Below are 14,709 nucleotides of genomic sequence, written 5' to 3' on the forward strand. Positions count from 1 at the left end.
AATTATACTTATTTTGGCTAATAGCAACAATATCATTTATATTGTTGTCCTTTTTTTCGTCATTTATATTGTTGTCCTTTTTTTTTTTAACTAAAACAGTTTTACAGCTTATAACAATGTACTTTGAAAGTACATTGTTGTAATTTATTAAACTTCACATTATTTCATGTTTCTTACAATCAAAGGTACAATACATTTTGTGGATATTTTATTTTACATTTTGTCTATATAATGATTATAAAAAAAAACATCGTGGTTTCCAAGGGTTATAACCTAGTTAATAGAAAAAAGAAAACGTCGGCGTGGTGTTAAATTTACAGAAAAACTCTAAAAACTATTTTGTTGGTCTTTTTCATACCCTTTTAAGATTTTTTTTAGGTTTTTAGTAATTTTTGTTTTATTAGAAATTACCTCACATTAATGTCATGTATTTATTATATACAATGTCATGTGATTAATATATACAAATTCTAAAGAACTTGATTTGATAAACAATACTGTTTTTACAATACTGCAATTTCATAATTACATTTTTATTTGGAAATGTTGTTTTTTTTTTTTTTTGAAAAATGAAATAATAATTGAAAACTGAAAAAGAAATTATAAATTCCTAAAAATTGATTAACTAAACTTAAATGTATAATGTTGTCTTAGGAAGTTTTTGGGTTATTTCTTTTTGGTATTTCATAATCAAAGACCAAACCAAAGAATATACATTAAAATTTATAATCTAAGACCAAACCAAAAAGAATTATAAATTTTATATTTAGATATTTTATTATTTTAATTTATGTCCTTACTAAATTAATCATATTAATTATGCTAAATATCAAGAAAGTTATAAATGGTATGATAAAAGCCATACTACCTTCTGATAAAAGAAGCATTGTTCAGAGAAACGTTTTTGAAATATAAAAGTTTGGACGTGTTTAGCAAAACTAGCTGGTAGCGGGTGGTTGGTAGCAGCTAGCATTCGATTTTAGAGCGTTTTGTTGAAAGCTACTCCTTGTAGATTTTGATTTTGGAGCGTTTAATGAGACTCTTTTTCATATTTGATATCGGTTTCAACAAATTATCTAGGGTTTTTAGTTTATCAATGAAAGTCATTTAACGGTGTTTGGAACTTTTTTTTTTTATTTAAAACACATTATGTTATATATTTTTTATATTTAGAAAGAGTTAATTAGATTATGCTTAGAGATGACAAAAAAAACCCGTACCCGATGGGTACCCAAAACCCTAGTCCGACTTGACCGGGTAAATCCTCGATTTGACTGGGGATGAGGACAGAGATGAGTATTACCCGAATGCAAAAAGCAGGGATGGGGATACGGATGGTTCTACCTGACGGGTAGCCATACCCGTATCCGAAACCAGCCCTGATCGGTACCCGATATATATATATATATATATATATATATATATATATATATATATATATATATATATATATATATATATTGTGTGGATGTAGAAATTAATGTGAACCAATGGTTTTAGTTATTTAAATACAGTAATTTAGTTATATAATTACATTAATTAAAATGGAAAAATGCATTGTAATTGAATGAAACGGGAATGAAAGGGTATTATGGTACATTTGATCACCTTCAAAGTAGGAAATGCCAACTGAATTTGTTAACTGATTCCGTTATCCCTAATTTCTAGCACACATTAACTCAATTGCAATTTTAACTTTTATCAAATTTTGATTTTATTCATTTATTTTTTTTTTTAGAATTTTACTCATTTATTTTTTAAGCATGAGCAAAAATGGTAGGAAATCGATAAAAAAAAAAAGATAAACAAATATTCATTATCGCAAACAACAATACTTGTTTTGAATGAATTACAACAAACACAAAAAATATGAATACATTCTTAAAGAATAAAACTAAATTTCTCTCATTCTCTAATAAATGTGAACCATTTAAAAGAACATGATATATGCAAATCTTGGTAGTAGAAAAGTCAAGTAAGATTATGGTACATTTGAAAGGGTATTATGGTATATTTGATTACCTTCAAAGTAGGAAATGACCAATTAATTTGTTAACTGATTCCATTTTCCCTAATTTCTAGCACACATTAATTCAATTGCAATTTTAACTTTTATCAAAATTTGATTTTATCCATTTATTCTTTAAGAATGATACATTTATCTATTCTTTAAGAATTTTACTTACTTCTTTTTTAAGCATGAGCAAAAATGGTAGGAAATCGATAAAAAAAGGCAAACAAATATTCATTATCGCAAACAACAATCTTTGTTTTGAATGAATTACAACAAACAAGAAAAATCTGAATACATTCTTAAAGAATAAAACTAAATTTCTCTCGTTCTTTAATAAATGTCAACCATTTTAAAGAACATGATATATGCAAATCTTGATAGTACAAAACTCAAAAAAGATTTTGAGAATACATTCGGCCACTTTCTCCGTAAATAAAGAATGTTCTTATGTTTGTAAGATGGACCCTTCTATTCTGAAAAATGTTTGTTTTGTAAGATGAACCTTGATATTCTGAAAGAATGTTGCTGTTTTTGTAAGATGAACATTGATATTCTTAAAGAATGTTGTTGCTTTTGTAAGGTGAACCCTAAAATTCTGAAAAAAAAATGTAAAAAGTATTACAAACGTTTATCCCCTGTTTGTGACCTGCAAAAGAATAAGATGAATTCTATAAGATTGACTTCCATATTATAATAAATTGCTATATTCGTTAAGGTCACTAGATAAAGTCTCATCACTATAGAATTAGGCATCATATGTACTGTGATGTCTCTCTTGCCACTATAATTAGTCTAATAAGTTAACCACAAGCAAAAGAAACAATTGATGGAGAATGTGAACACATTTGAAGATCAAATGTAAACACAAGCTTCATTAATTCCAACAATCAAGATTAATATCCAATCCAATATAGATGATAAATATTAAAGAAATGATCGGTGCATCAAAGAAAGAGATACATCATATGCATTTTATCAATATTCTCTCAAGGTGATTGTGATTGTGAATCTAAAACCAAGGAAGGTTAAATGTTAACAATCCAATTCACAACAAACACACACACAAAACACCAAGAGGGAGTTAATCTGGTTTTTACCTTACTTGCTATTAAAAAATATACCCATGATAATATATTGTAAATATTATAGAGAGTTTGAGTGGTGTCCACAGTGACACAACTTTACAAGATTAATACTAACGAATGTTAATAAATTTACACATGTGCATCTTCTTTTAATATTCATGCATTCTTAAAACTAATATAGGGAGTAGAGGAACGAACAGTAAACTTTTATGACATTCAAACTCATAAAAAGTAGGCAATTGATAAAAATAGATTTCTTGGTTTATCAAATTTTATGATATATCCATGGAGTTTTTTTATAATTGTGTACAAAAGTAGAATTCTTTAAAATTATTAAATGAAAAGACTTACATTCCACCATTTATTGAAGCTTTTAGAGATTGCGATGGAGAGGAAACTGTGGATCATCATGGCTATCATCCATGAGTAATGTCGGCAAATTTAGAGAAACAGAGGGAGAAGGCGGAAAAAGTCTTGTATAAGGTTAAGGGTTTACGAAAAGATTAAGAGACACAACCTAAATGATTTCCAATAATTTGCCTAAATTAAAGGTATCAATAATTTATTTATCTAATTTCCAAATTTAATTTATCACAAGATTACAATTTTTCCCTTATTTAGGTTTTGAATTGATAGCTCCATATTGATCCTGTCACAACTCAAAATTTAAAATCTAGCAAAGCCTAAACCATAACCTAGCACAAGTGAACATACATTGCACTCCTTGTTGCCCTCTACAACTATTAGGGCTTCTTTATAAGCTAAACTAGGTGTGAGACCCATGTATTACATGGGTTTATTTAAAAAAAAAATATATAAAATTTTAACAATTTGAAAACTTTAAATTTATAAGAAAAATAAGAAATTTTTTGAATTATTAAAATTAATGAGACTTTAATGCATTAGATACATTACATATATAAACCATTTCTAATAAATACCTTACATATATATTACCTTATATATTAAATGTGGATTTTAATTAAATAAAATCAAAAATACAATAAAATGACAAGTGGAAAATAGATAAATTTAAAATTTCTAGAAAATGTCATGTGTCCAAATGAATGAGAAGATGACATGTGGCAAAGTCATTTTCATTTATTAGGGTAGATATCTAAACCTAGATTTGAACCTAGGCTAAATTAGGTTAGCTTAATGTAGTATAAATCAAAAGTGAAGGGTTTAAAACATAAATATTCACCACTTAATGATGAGTTCGGTCCTATAATTGAAATGAAACAAGAATTCGGTCATAGAATTCAAACCAAAAACGAATTCCTTTATGGCTTGACCGAATTTTCTTTTTCATTGAACCAAAACCGAATTCTTTTTCTCTCATTAACTTGAAACCGAGCACACTTGTGTGTGTCCCACTTAGGACCGAATTCAAGCCTAAATTCGGTCATATAGGACCGAATTCTCCAAGTTCTAGGCCCATTGAGGACTAAACACTCATATGGCCCAAACCCTTTACCGATTTCCCTTCTGCTATATATATTTGTTGATTTGTTCAATCGATTTCAAGCTCATTTCCTTCATTCTCACACCGAATTCATGCCAAATTTTCTCTCAATCTTATCCGAGAACACCTTCAAATTTTCATCCCATATTCATAAATCCCACCGAATTCATCCACTGAGTTCATCAATCATATTCAAATCTTCATCACACCGAGTTCATCCAACTCCTCCACCGAAAACCCATTTTCTTTAACCGAACACACATTTTCAACTTTTCCCCATTTAATTTTAAGTCCTATTTATTTAATTAAATTATTATTTATTCAACTCTATTATTTAAATTAATTTATTATTACTTTAAATACAGCGACAAATACAATTATTTTCAGGGTAACGTTATTAGCGCATACGCTTACCCCGGGATCGTTACTAAACTCGCTACTTACGGTTAACGAACATTTAAGGTGAGTTCATACCCTCATATTTTCAATATTTTTCAATGTTTTCACAGAGGGGGGGGGGGGGAATCAAGTAAAACACAAGTAATCTTGTGTTTAAAAATATAATTTTGTTTAATATATTTTCTTGCCATTCGCATGCATTTGAACATGAAACTTACTAAACACGACAAACATTGTTACTATTAGATTCTTGAACGATTTACAAACACGTTAAGACTCAACTATTTTACAACATATTAATACGGAAACAAACTTTTAAACCATTTTAAGTATAGTTTATGGAACGGACGTACTACTTTTACAAGGATACATATAAATTACAAAAAGGGTTTTTCATTGTGTTATTCGTGAATTCATTGAGAGAACCAATTTGTGAGACACGTCTTCGAATACTTATCTAAGTACCAAGGAAGTCTATCCTTAGGAACTAGAGTCTACTGGAGGGAGAGCGTGAGTTTGTGTATAGATCTATACGAGATTGACAATCCCGCACCCTGAGTATTAGCTACAGTCGTTCTGGGTGACAAACATCATTAACGTTTACGACGTCCGAAGTACGTCATCAGAGTTGAACGTCCATCAGTATGGTTATAAGAACTCACATGGTTAAAACAACGACCCGTTCACGTAATAATATACTTAACAAACAGTCTTCAGGGTTAATAACTATGTGATTGTGTAGTAAATACACAAGGGTAATATGAAATTAATATCCGACATGCAGTGGGATGTGTGACTTCAGCCTCATTTCTTGTTCCTTGTTTGGGTGTGAGCTTAAGGCAGAGTCACCCAATCGACTGTCTATTCGATCTAGATTTCTATAACTCGTATGTACTAAGTAATCACAGGAGGGTATTAACATCACCAACGGTTTACAAAACAAACACGTTTTCGGCTAGTTTCATTTACTAACAAAACTACACTTTAACAACTTAAGTATGGGAAAATACTTGTACTTTTCAGCGTCGGAACACTAGAGACAACAACTCATTAGTTTGGAAAATATAGCATTTTCCAGGACAAACATCAGTACTTTACAAACAAACAGTTTATCATTCAACTTAAGAACAACTATGGTTAATTCTATAATCCCTTAGTTTATGCATCCAGGTTATGTATGAAGAATATCTGATAGATAGTGGAATCTGTGGTTTCCGCCTCATTTCCTGTTCCTTGTTTGGTTGTGGAATTAAGGCAGATCCACACAATTAATTGTCCGTTCAATCTTGGTTTATATATACCTAGTATAAACTAAGTGGTCATAGAATGAATTGGTATTATCATATTCTTACAAAGAAAATATTGGATTTTCTTAAGGAACACATTCATTACATTCTAAAGGACTACTACAATTAAATCTATAAGTACTTAGTGAATACATCAGGGTTACATACATGAGGATCCGACAGCCAGTGGAATGTGTGGCTTCTGCCTCATTTCCTGTTCCTTGTTTGGTTGTGGGCTCGGGGCAGAATCACACAATCGATTGTCTGTTCGATCTGGATTGTATGTGACTTGTATACACTAAGTACTCGTAGAAGGAATTATTACGAGTCGTTTTACTTATCATTCATTACATCAGGAAATATAGGATTTTCTGGAGAAACACATCATATTTTACAAAGAAAAAAGAACCCGTTTTCTAAAAAAAAAACGCTTATGAACTCACCAACTTTAATGTTGACGCTTTCAAAATCACTTGTATTCTCGAGACACTAATAGACAGGTACTCGCACCGGGTTCTAGAAGATGGAGCATAATAGTTTCAAGTTCTTACATTACTATTTACTTTTGGAGTCAAACATACATGTTTCGAATAAAATGTAAACACTTTAATATTTGTCACACCCCCAAACCCAACGGCGGAAACGTTCGGGGGCGGAGGACGTCATGTACAGCGTCACAACATTGCATAATAGTAATCAAAGTACAACAACAACCATTGTACTTACAAAGTAATAAGTTTTACATCTGTGTTCAAAATGTAATATTCATGACACCAAAAGTATAAGTTCAAAAGACATGAGTTTAAAGAGCTCTGTCTTCTCAAAAATTGGGGTGTACCTGTCTGCTGATTTCCTTAGAATACAAGTAGTTTTGAAAAAGTTTCAACAATTAAGTTGGTGAGTTGATAAACATGTTTATAACTCAAATCCATTTTCTCGTTCTTTGATAAAGTAAACATGTTTTTCCTAGAAAATCCTACATTTTCTGTTGTATTATACAGTAAGCAAAAGAGTGAAAGTTTCTGTGTTCTTAAATGGTAAAAATGTAGTTTAGTTTACATAAAACCATAAAAAGGGCGTTTTCCTATACGAAAATAGTATTTTGTAATTATACTTGTAAAATACTATGTTATAGCTTTATAAAGATAAAACTATGTGAAGTTTTACTTATTCACACACTAATCATTTTATTCAATATCAGAGTGTAAGTTATTATAACCATACTAGATGACCCATGATCGCCTAAACACGATGTTCTTCAGGCATTGCAATTGGTAGGAAATTTGTCACCCCAGGCATGCATGCCTAACTGTAGCTAGCAGTTCAGGTGTGGGATTGTCAGTCCTATATAGATCTATATACAAGTGTCGTGCTCTCCCTCTAGGAGACTCTGGTTATAATTTCAGGACTTGGGGGGTACTTAGAAAAGTACATGAAGGTTGCCTGATAAATGCTACATTGATGATTATGTATAGAATATTAACAAGTTATTTTGTAATAAATACACAGTAGGTCGGTTTCATAAACTATATAAGATATAGTTTATATGGTTGTTTTCTAATTGTTTTCTGAAGAATGTTCCCTACTTGTTTTCCGTTATGTACTCTATTTGTTTTCTGTTATGTACTTTAAGATTTGAAACCAATGAATGAATTCTCTAAATTATACCTATTATAGTTTAATTGTTGATAAGAAGTCGTAACACTGTTATTCCATCAATTTCACTGCTTGTACCAAAAACTACTAAACAGTTTGAAAACCCTTTTATAATTATATAAATGTAATATTTATATAATTGTGATTAATTAGACCTTCGATTCGATAACTTTACTCTAAGCCCACAACCAAACAAAGAACAAGAAATAGGGTCAAATTACACATTCTAAATGTTTTAAATCCAAATTATATAATTTACACATATATAAATATGTAATTGTGATAATTATAACAATTTAAAAACTTTAAAAACATTTTAGATATTAACATAATTTTCATTGTGTTTCACTTGTATCACCCCTCCCTAAAATAGTTAAAAATCATAAAAGCGTAGGGGTATGAACTCACCTTTCGTGAGTGATTCGATTGGAGGTTCAATATAGGATGTTATTTCCACGAGTTATATTCCGAGTCCTATAAGCATTTCATGTAATATATGCATATTTTTAGTGAATATAATCACAAATATGATAAGAAAATGAACCAATTTGTAAGTTTAACTTACAAATAAGAGTGTTAGAAGCTAAATTTGAGGCTGATTGGAGTTCACGGCCAGGATAGGGGTTCACGGCCCAAGAATAGTTTGGTGTTCTTGAGTTTACGACCCAAAGATCTTGATGAAATAGAACACTTGAAGATCCTAAGCAAGCTCTTATGAAGATTCTGGGGATAAAGGATGATATTTGAGAGAGAAAAGGAATTTTCGGTTGAATATCTAGAGAGAAAAGGGTGTGTTTTCGGCTGATATGTGAAGAATGAGAGAAACTTTCAGACTTCATCTATATATAGAGAGGTGGTTCACGGCAGTAAACCGTTTATGGTTTGAGTTCACGGCCGAGAACACATCCTGTAACACCCCAAACCTTGCAGGTATATCTTGAAAACCCTTATTCCTTTTATAGTTGTCATTGGGCGTCCTTGGAGTTGGTTGTGTTGGGTCACGAGAAGTATAAGGACTAAAGTGGCAACTTTGGGACTGGTAGTAGTACGCTGAGCGTACATAAGGGTACGCTAAGCGTACTAGGCATGCCCTAATATGCTCGGCGTACTTATGTCCGATGAAAACCCTAATATTCGGGGTTGAGGACTATATAAACACCTTTATGGATCATTCCTTTGCTCATCCTCAGCCTCCATACCTCAGAAAAGGTCCTAAACCCTAGAGTGTATGAAGAAGTGTGAGTTAGTGTGCATTTTGGACCTTAGAAGTGAAGACATTGCTCCAAGAAGCTAGAAGAGGAGAGCAAGGCTATAGATCTGAAGTTGTGTTGTGCCATTGAAGCTCCAGAAGGTAAAAAGATTGAAACTTTGTGCTTGCTTGTTTATAGATCTAGAAATTTAACCATATGGAGGTCTTATTGTCCCAAGAGTTCCAAGAAGATGCATGTGATGTCTTAGACGAAATAAGCTGTCCTTTCAGACCTTACGAGAGGTCCTAAGTGATAAAAATCAGTTCCCAAAGGTTAGACTTGTCCCATGCATGAAGTAAGAAGGTCTTAATGGGTTAAGACCATGAGCTAAGGACTTTTTGGACGTCCAAAGTGATAAAGTCCTGAACTTTATGGTCCCAAGGCATATTTGGTTGATGGATCTGGGATATGGGCTTAAGTGCTTAAGCCATTTAAGCACTTATTAGGATTTTAGTAAAACCCCGCATACGCTCAGTGTAAATTCTATATGCCAGCATACAGGGTCAACTAACCCGATGGCAGTTAGCATAGAACAATATTACGCCCAGTGTAACCAGATGGACTCATGTCAAATGGGCTTAGGGTTTGTGGGCTAAATAGATTTGGGCCTTTGTTGGACTCTACAAATAGGATATTTTGGGCCAGGTTATGATATTGAATCATGAGGTTAGGCCTAATAAGAAGGTTAGAGAATGGACCCTCAAGATAAGGACTTTAGAGGATGGACCCTCAAGATAAGGACTTGGTGTTGGGACTTGGCCCAACAAAAAGGAATGGACTTTATGAATTATATGGACACTTAGTCAAGCGAGTGACGTTAGATAATAACCTAGTATTTATTATGTGTGTCAGCTCGGGATTTCCGGTGAGGCAGCGGTTATAATTTCAGCATTTCGGCACTACTAGTCAGGTGAGTTATCCTCACTATACTCAAGGGTCTAAGGCACCAAGGCCAACCCTTTGGATTGTTATCTGGTTATATGATAAGTGGTAGGATCTATAAGATCGGTATCCTATAGAGTAGGATAATATTATGTGGTATGATATTTTAGATTAAATGATGTATATAGACTGTTACATGATTATCTGTTACATGTGCACATGTTTGTTTATTGGTTGAGGCTTATCGGATTTATGAAAAAGCCAATAGACCTGGGCATTCCAACGTGTTGGTTGTGGGCCTGGAGTATTCCATACCGAGGATGACTGGACTCATAGTATGATGGAATTCCAATCGAAAGGTTGAGGGCCTGGGGTATTCCATCCCGAGGATGATTAGACCCATAGTATATTGGCATTCCAACCGGAAGTTTGAGGGTCTGGGGTATTCCAACCCGATGGTTGATTGGACCCATAGTATGTTGTTTATGGTTATATGTGTATTATTGTGAGTATGGGTATTTTGGGGGAACTCACTAAGCTTTTGGGCTTACAGTTTTAGTTTATTGTTTCAGGCACATCAGGGGATCGCGGCAAGGTGGAGGTGTGATCGTACAACTCCTCGCATTTTGTTTATGTTTCTGGGAAAACTCTGATAAAGACTATTTTGAAAACAAAATTTGTAATAACTCTTGGATTTAAATGTTTTGAAAAGTTTAAAATTTGGTTTAAATTTTATGGGTGTTACATCGAGACGATAAGATGCGAGATTGCAGTCGTATACTCTTCTCAAGGAGATAGAATCCGTAGGTTTGCGGTCCGAGGAATGGTTCACGGCAGCAAACGGTTCACAGCTCATGTGAGGTTTGCGGCTCATAAGCCGTTTGCGGCCCGAAGGAAAGAAAGAAGAAAAAGATGCGAGGGTTCTCGATTCTAAAAGTTTTCCTTCTTAAACACACAACACCTTGGAATTAAAGGTTTTTAAACCAAATTTTTAGATATAAATGTACTTAATATAAGATAGATCAAAATGAGAAGTTTGACTTTTGTTGACTAATATTGACTTTTACAAGAATAGAAATTTCGGGTTGTCACATCATCCCCCCGTTAGAGGGAATTTTGTACCAAAATTTAAGATTATACAAATATAGAAAACTAGGGAAAGAGATGTGGATACTTCTGTTTCGTTTTATCTTCCCGCTCCCAAGTGAATTCAGGTCCTCGTTTTGCATTCCAATGAACCTTCACTATCGGGATACAACTTTGTTTAGTTCTCTTGAATTCCCAATCTAATATTTCTACTGGTTGTTCTATGAAGTTGAGACTCTCATTTATTTCGATTTCATCAAGTGGGATAACAAGAGTCTCGTCGGACAAACACTTCTTGAGATTTGAGACATGAAATACGGGATGAATGTTACTGAGTTCATGTGGTAGATTGAGTTTGTAAGCAACAGGACCAATTCTAGCAATGATCTGGAATGGTCCAGTGTACCTTGGATTCAGTTTACCATGTTTACCAAAATGTATCATTCCTTTCCAGGGTGAGACCTTCAACAGAACGCGGTCACAAACTTGGAATTCCAAGGGTTTTTGTCGTTTATCCACATAACTATTCTGTCTATCTCGAGAAGCTTTCAATCGTTCCCGAATTTGGACAATCTTTTTTGTGGTTTCACGAATGATCTCAGGAATGGTTAGAGTACTATCAGGTACTTGGTTCTTTGTTAGTTGCGTATCGCCCACTACAGCCCAACACAAAGGTGATCTGCACTTATGGCAATAGAAAGCTTCAAAGGGTGTAACTTTGATACTAGTGTGATAGCTGTTGTTGTAGGAGAATTCAAAAAGTGGTAAATGGGTATCCTAAGCTTTACCAAAATATATCTCACAAGCCCTTAACATGTCTTCCAGCATTTAAATTGTTCTCTCGCTTTGCCCATCAGTCTGAGGATGGTACGCTGTACTCATGTCAAGATTTGTTCCCAAGGATTTTTGAAATGATTGCCAAAACGGTGAGGTAAATCTACTATCTCGGTCAAAGATAATAGATATTGGCACACCATGCAATCGTACTATCTCTTTAATTTAAGTCCTCGTTAACTTTTCCATTTTATCTGTTTCTTTCATTGGCAGGAAATGTGCGGATTTGGTTGGTCTATCGACAATAACCCAAATGGTATCATGACCACCCGTTGTCTTGGGTAACTTGGTTATGAAATCCATGGTAATCTGCTCCCACTTCCACTTAGGTATTTTTGGCTGTTGCAGTAAACCTGAGGGCTTTAATTTGATATTCTACTTTGACTTTGGCGCAAGTTAGACACTTGCCTACAAAAGTAGCTATCTCGGCTTTCATGTTTGGCCACCAATATAGTTTCTTTAGGTCCAGATACATCTTGTTTGAACCCAGGTGAACGGAGTATCGAGTTTTATGGGCTTCATTCATGACAACATCTCTGTAGCCACCGAACTTCGGTGTCCAGATTCGATTCATGAAATAACGAACTCCATCACCCTTGATTTCCAAGTTCCTTTCCATTCCCTTTAAGGCTTCACCTGGCATGTTCTCTGGTTTCAAGGCTTCCAACTGAGCCTCCTTGATCTATGTAGATAGGTGGGAATGGATAGTCATTGTCGGAGACTTTACTCGACGGCCCAAGTACTCTTTGCGACTAAGGGCATCTGCTACCACATTAGCCTAGACGGGGTGATAACGAATTTTGCATTCGTAATCATTTAGTAGCTCTACCCATCATCGTTGTCTCATGTTGAGTTCTTTCTTATTAAATATATGCTGAAGGCTTTTATGATCAGTAAAGACCGTGCATTTTGTAGCATATAGGTAATGCCTCCAGATCTTCAAGGCAAAAACCACAGCTCCCAGTTCAAGATCGTGCATGGTATAGTTGATGTCGTGGTTCTTAAGTTGCCTCGAGGCATAGGATACAACTTTTCCTTGCTGCATAAGAACACAGCCTAGGCCTTGCTTGTACACATCGCAGTAAACTACAAAATCTTCCGTCCCTTCTGGGAGGGACAAGATCAGTGCACTGCAAAGGGCTTGCTTTAATGTCTGGAAAGTAGTTTCTTGTTTCTCCTACCATTTGAATGACACACCTTTTTGGGTCAAGGTAGTGAGTGGCTTTGCGATCTTTGAAAAGTTCTTAATGAATCTCATGTAGTAGCCAACGAGACCTAGAAATTGTCGAATTTTTGTTGGGGTTCGCGGTGTTGCCCAACTTTTGATAGCTTTGATCTTGGAGGAATCAACATGTATCACATCCTTGCTGACTACATGACCTAGGAACTCCACCTTCCGAATCCATAATTCACATTTTGAGAACTTCACATATAATTTCTCTGCCCTCAAAGTTTCCAAGACTTGTCGCAAGTGTTGGCTGTGTTCTTCATTACTCTGAGAATAGACTAGTATATCGTCAACGAAGACTATGGCAAACTTGTCTAAGTAAGGTCGACACACACTATTCATCAGGTCCATGAATACTACGGGCGCATTCGTTAGACCAAAGGGCATCACTACAAATTTGTAGTAACCGTAGCGAGTTCTGAAAGCAGTCTTTGGAATGTCTGTCTCCTGGACTCGCAATTGATGGTATCCTGATCTCAAGTCAATCTTGGAGAAGAAACTAACTCCTTGAAGTTGATCGAAGAGTTCATCTATCCGTGGTAAAGGGTATCAGTTTGTAATGGTCAATTTGTTTAGCTCCCGGTAGTCTATACACATGCGAAACGATCCATCCTTCTTTTTCACAAACAAGACCGGTGCTCCCCAGGGTGAGAAGCTTGGTCTAATGAAGCCTTTTCTGAGAAGTTCGTTCAACTAGATGGATAATTCCTGCATTTCTAAAGGTGCAAGACGATATGGGGATTTAGCTACAGGGGTAGCTCCAGGGATCAAGTCGATTCGTAATTCGAATTGGCGTTCAGGAGGAACTCCTAAGATATCTTCGAGGAACACATCAGGGAAATCATAGACTTCGGGGATATCCTTGATGCTTTTCACTTCTTGAGTCTTATCAACAACATGAGCTAAGAAGGCGTAGTAATCTTTGCGAAGATATTTATGAGCCTTGACGCAAGAAATGATTTGAAGATTTGCACCGGATTTGTCGCCATAGATAACGAGAGATTCGTTACTTGGAAAATTAAGATGAATAGCTTTCTCGAAATATAGGATATCATCACGGTGAAGACTTAACCAATCCATACCGATTATGATGTCAAAACTTTTAATTGAGACCGGCATAAGGTCAATTGGGAAGGAATGGTTATTTAGACTAAGTATGCATCCTATGTATATATTATTGGTACTTTCGGTTTTTCCGTTGGCCATCTCAATGGTGAATGTATCTTTTAATGCTTCAGGGTTTTGTTTCAACAAATGTTTGAATTTATGGCTTACGAAACTTTTCTCTGCACCGGTATCGAAATGAACGCATGCGAAAGAATCGTTGAAAAGAAACATACTGGTCACCACATTAGGATCTACTACGGCTTCTTCGTAGCCAATCTACAAAACTCTTCCTGTACCACCAACGTTTTTGAACTTAGGACAGTTTCTTTTGATATAACCTACTTCCCCACATTCATAGCAAGTTTGGCTCATTCCCACAACAGGAACTTGGGAAATGGGTTGTGCTGGTGTCTTACA

Source organism: Lactuca sativa, chromosome 3, assembly GCF_002870075.4.
Source record: "Lactuca sativa cultivar Salinas chromosome 3, Lsat_Salinas_v11, whole genome shotgun sequence".
NCBI classification, from domain to species: domain Eukaryota; kingdom Viridiplantae; phylum Streptophyta; class Magnoliopsida; order Asterales; family Asteraceae; genus Lactuca; species Lactuca sativa.